Source organism: Pyxicephalus adspersus, chromosome 4 (assembly GCF_032062135.1).
Source record: "Pyxicephalus adspersus chromosome 4, UCB_Pads_2.0, whole genome shotgun sequence".
In the NCBI taxonomy this organism is placed as follows: Eukaryota; Metazoa; Chordata; class Amphibia; order Anura; family Pyxicephalidae; genus Pyxicephalus; species Pyxicephalus adspersus.
The window spans coordinates 60345239-60351238 of record NC_092861.1 but is presented as its reverse complement, the minus strand read 5'-3'; positions in this window follow the sequence as shown (position 1 = coordinate 60351238).

The window sequence follows — 6000 nt, the reverse complement described above, 5'->3', positions numbered from 1 at the left end:
TTTTTTTTTTTTTTTTTTTTTTTTTTTTTTTTTTAAATGATGAATTTCTAATTGATCTGCAATGATCCACTCAGATTGATGCTCTATTACCAACAGCTGAGTTTTTTGTTTTTTTGCTTTATTTTCAGCTCCCTACTTCCTGGGAGTCAAACAGTATGTTTTCTTTTAATTCAGATCACCATGTGTTGGAAAGAGGCATCGCTCAACCCTAGCAAATTCTGTATTTATAGAGAAAGCAAAGCCGTTGGTTTTTTTGTCCTTCCAAAATGTTTTGGAAGTTTCTGTAATTATTAAACAAAGAAAGAATGACATTTGTAAATACTTTTTGCTTTCTTTATTAAGTATTTAAATGATTCTGACTTAAAAATCCCAGCAACACCTCTTTTCACAGAAACTGGAATAAATAAGAACCTTATATGAAGTGTCTTTTTTTTTTTTTCTCCTTCCACTGTGTTTACAAAATGTTTGTTACCCTTCCCTGTCTGTATCGGCAACAAGGCTAGGGAGCAGTCTTCATATTGCTTGCACCAATAGCTTGTTCTTAGAATTCATACAATTATACTGACAAGTCTGCACTGAAAAGGATATGCTTCTATGAATTTTATACAGTGGTATATTGTAGAATTATGATAAACCAGGAGCAAATACATGTACCCAGTACTTCAGCTATGGAGAAATGTGACTCCTTTCCCCCTGTGTATTATTGATTATTGACTGATCCAGCACTGCCATATAAGTACAGGGAGATTTTCTGAATTTACTCAGCTTCTTTCCTGAGGCCTAAATGGATCGATGATGGTATGTTTTGGGGGGATAGGTAAAGTATGTGAGGTGAACAACTGTCCTGGAAGATTTATTTGTTACTGCTTGAAATTTCACCTTGGCCTTTCAGGTCTTTATAGTGCGTGTTTACCCCAGTAGCCCAGTGCTCATCAACATTTAGGAAAGCATTCATCTGCATTAAAGTTTTGACACAGAAACAACCACTTCTACAGTGACACTTTCAGGTATTTCTGCACCATTGGATACCGTATGTTTTTTTGAACCCTGCACAACTGCACATACTCATAATTTACCAGTACCACACCAGTGGGCAATTGCCAACAATGCATTAATAGGTACTAATTGTCAAAAATACCATGGCGTTCACTTTTGTATTTACCAACATTGCACCTGCAACACAATGCAGTATCAGACAATGCTGCAGCTACACTCCCTCATGCATTTTGCATTTACCAGATCAGCATCCGTCATGCACATTTGCACTTGCCAACACTGAAAAAAATAATTTTGTGCTTCTAAAAGCAATGATGCACACCATGCACATACATACCATTCGCTAATACCAAAATGATGTGCACTTCTTTTTTTTCTTACCGAAACCACAACAGTGATCATTTCTGCACTGATCAGCAGTACAACAAGCTTTTGAGTTTGCCTACAATGCAGCAATACTTTTGCACTCTTAACTCATCCATATGTTTTTATAGTCCTTCAATGAATGGACATGTATTTTCTAATTTTTTGGGTTGCCTTATGCATAGACAAAGTGCCTTTAGGAACACAGATGGCAAATAAAGCCATGATAGCCTTTTAATGTCACATGATTAGCTGCTCCTAGACGAATGGCCAAACGTTGCTGAACCCAGGAGCACAAAACCCCAACTCAAATCAACATCTTTGTGTGGATGGATGGGTGTTAGGGTAGCTAGGCCAGTGCGGTTGAGGAAAAGCAACCTCTGCAAGTCAATGCACACAAAGGTTCCCAGCCACTCCTATTTGGCTGAAAGGGAGTGCAGCTGAACCTGCGGTACAAAGCTGTAGACAACAAGTCTTATACAGCTTTAACTGTTCCCTACCTAAAATGAAATGAAAATTTTGGCTTGGGTTGGGCAGTAACAGATGAACAGCATGTAAATCTCTTTGTAATCAAAAGGTGTCAGTGCAGGATAATAAAGATGGAGAAAGGGATTGTAGTCAGTGAGCTTACAGTTTATAACTTTGTGCTTTTATTACCGTGAAAAGATTTAAAATTTGGTTTTAATGTGCAGTACATATACAGTAGTGTAATTAAATTGGCTAGTAAATGACTTTTTTTTTTTATCAAACAAGTTACAAATATTTTACACAGATCTGTAGATTAAAAAGGGGTTCCAAATGACAGATACAAACAATGACACGGGAGGAGAAGGGCCTACCCAAAAGAGCTTACAATTTAAGAGACATTTACAAATAGTAGTTACTGGAATGCTGCTGGTACATGATATACACTTAAATATTTTATATTTCTTACTATTTTTTTACGTTATACTGGGGTCCAAAGAAATGCCAACGATTTCACATTTTTTTTCTATTCTTTGTCTAATATCTTAGTTAAACATTGTGGAAAAGATGTCTTCTGGGTTACTTGATGCCCAGTGTTGTTTAAGACGGAGACCTGAGGACATTCCTATAAATTCAAGGCTTCCTGGGGGTATACCCTAGAAGTGCTGAAATGATCTCTAAAGACTGCCCTCCAGTAAGAAAGAGAACTCGAGGGCATCATGTGAATGTCTAGAAGACCTTAAACAAAAATTGATATATATATATATATATATATATATATATATACACATACACACACACAGTGGAGGTCACCATAGAGGAGGAAGAGGGGTTCAATTGTAGGGGGAAGCATGATTACTAAAGTTAGACTTTAAATGGGAACTAAAGTTAAAAATAAAAAAAAACTGAGCAGGTTCCTCCTTTATTGCAGAAGGAACAGGAGATGTGATAAAAAAAACATTATTTATCTGATGTATGTTGCAAGGTCCTGAAGACCACAACTAACACTAAAATGCACTTATGTTAATTAAACAAAAGTTATTAGCAAATATAAGTAAAAAGACGTTGGATGACTCTTGTGCCAAAAGTTCTTTTATTTGTACACCAAGTGCAGGGCTGTGCAGTGGTTGACACCTCTTTGTTGGCTCCTTCCTGGCTCTGACCCTTCTATCCTGGGTGACCTCTGCACTCGGCTATAACCCCTTTCTCCAGGAGAGCAGACCGTGAATATATTCTGCTGCACTGGCAAGTAATTTTCATCCTCATTGACCTAGGGCCCGTACAGGTGTGTCTCTGTTTTTGGACATAAGATAATCCAAATCCTGTTTGAATTTCCTGTGTGTAGTTTTTTTTTTAATTTGCAGTGCCACGGCTAACTAACTTCTTTTGAAAATGCCAGTTGCCAGGCTAAGTGAAGTCACCTTGTTGTATACTTATTTTAATTCAAAAAGAAAGCAAGCAATAAGTAAGGTCAGCAACTGCAGAGGATTTTAGTTAGATGCCACTCCACTTTACAATACTATGTGCACAGATGTCCAGAGAAAAGGAGTTGTGATCGCAGATATTGAAGGAGACCTGTTGGTGCCTACTTTGTGTGGATCCTGCAAGAAATTAATTCTGTAGATGAGAGATCATCTTCTCCTTTGGTATAAAGCCCGGTGTGGGGGGTTCTTTGATTATGGGAGATCTCCTGAGAGACATCCAAGCTCTTCCTTTATTCTCCTCTCTATTCCATGTAATAGCCAGTTACATACCAGTTATCTAGCTTTAGTAGGTACCTGGCTGTATGTCAGTGGTCTCAGGTGACTTCCCTTGTACATCTTCGTCTTGGGGGGAGCAAGCATGTGGTACAGCAGTGCAACTAGCCTCATGAACCTGAACTGGGACTGCTAAAGGTGAAGCGTGTGAAATTGCATAAGGGGTTGTCTGAACAGTCACTGACATTTGTTCAGGGCCTTATAGATTACTGTATGAACTTTTCTAGCAAATGGCCTTATTTTTTAGTTCTCCAAGACTGTGAAAAAAGACTATGGGACTATTTGGGACAACCTGGTTGATCCAGCAATCCTAGAATGGATTTATTAAAAATCATTTGCTTTTAGTTGGAAAATGTTTTCAGTGGACCACAATTAAACCAGGTTTGCTAGCTCATCCAGGTTCTCTCATTATAGCCATATCTTCTTCAGACTTGGAGAGCTTTAAATAATCAGGCCCAATGTAGGAAGCACATGCAAACTTTTAATTCCATATGCACTGTTTTTGTAATCACCTTCCAATGGTCACCATTTGTGAGGACTATTAGCCTAAGTGCAAATAAGACAATAATGCAAAAGTTAATTATTAAAATGATGGAAGTATATCTATCTGCATAGTTTAAGAAGACCTTCATTTATAGTTATTTTTAGTATAGTTATTATAAATTCACCCTCATATACATACTAAGTTCAAAATCATCAGAACAACAAAAACTAAATCTAGGAATATTTTTTGCCACTTGTGAAAACTGATGTTAGGTAAAAAAAAAAGATTATATGTATTACAGCATTTCCACTTAGCTGCTGGATCCTGAGATTTTAAAGTTCTGAGATGTTCTATGACATCATGGTCAGACTTTACAAGTCTCAGGCAGAAAAATAATTAGGCTTTAATGATCTGGTGTAAACACACTGTGCTTCAAATGATTAAAAAATAAACAAAGCCAAACAGATCATAAAATAATGTGTGTGCCCAGAAAGCAGTAACAGTTTGTTAACATGATATAAATTCAGCCAGTCCTAGTAGATGGGTATATGTTTACAATAATTCTTGATGATCTACCTAGGCCACAGCAGTGTTAAGAATATAAGAACACACTACCCATAAATTCAGCTTCTGTGGTGCTCACAGAGTGAATGGAGTTCCTAATTTGGACCCCTGCTTTGTTAGCCATGCATTTTCCCATTCAAGTTAATGTGTGGTATTCTGACATTTAATGATCATCGTGTTAAGACAGCCTATTAACTCTGAATGGGCTTCCAATGCACCACAAATAGCAAAAAGCATTAATGAATTGCATTACAAAGTCCTATGTATTACAATGTGTGGTGGCAACATCTTGTAAAACAGATATATGTAATCCACATTAACACAGCAGAAAAATATGAAGTAAACTGAGACCAACTGTTACTGTGTAATAAAAGCCACATTTTTTTACGTGTTATTTCAACGCACAAAAAACCCATGGCTCATTTCTTTAAAATGGCACCCCAATGCACGATTAAAGTGGATCGCAATTTACTTGAGTTGCATCATAATATGACACACATGCTATGTTTTAATAACTTTATTAAAAAAAATAGTGCAGGGTCTTGTGTCTGCTACAGTCAATTGGAATTAAAGGACAACTAATGTCATAGTCTATGCATGAATAAGTGAAATACGTTTATGCAATAAATCTGTGTAGAGGCTGCTGGTGGCTTTGTGGCTGAACACTAGAGGGCAGCAGAGAGGCTACAAAAACAGCTGATTCCTTACATTGTCTATCATAGAATGTGGGTACCTGTAGTGGCTACAAATGAAGACATTCTGATGAGAACATGAATTGTAGCCACATGCATTAAGTTTATGTACTACAACAAGGGGATTGAATGTTTTCTTTTTTAATTAGTGGCACTTTATTCAGCTGTGTAATGCACTTTACAAGACTACACATTAACACATATATGTAATGTACCACAACAGACAGGAAGAGTGTAAAATGACTCTTCAAACTTTGATATAAACATAAGCAAACTTACAACAGAAAAAAAACCCACGGACAGAGCTGTCCTGGCAATGAATTGTGAAGAGAAAAAGCAGTACTACCTTCAATTTGTCCAATATTGGGAACATGATCTTGGTTTTCAACCTACTCCAGAAGACTGGGAAAAATGTTTGCCTTGACCCATAAACTCTCCCTCTCCTGCAAGAAAAGAACTGTAAAATTCATCAAATCTACCTACACTGACAACTGACCACAGAGGCACTGAACACTGAATATGGTGGGAATGCCCAGCTATATACAGCATTTGGGACAATGTTTTACCAGTATAAGTATCCGTAGATACTGGAGAACATTAGACACATGGATAGAGGAAGACGACAGAGCACTTTTATGCCAGTTGCCATCCAGGTTTACTGGATTACCTAGGCTCTCCC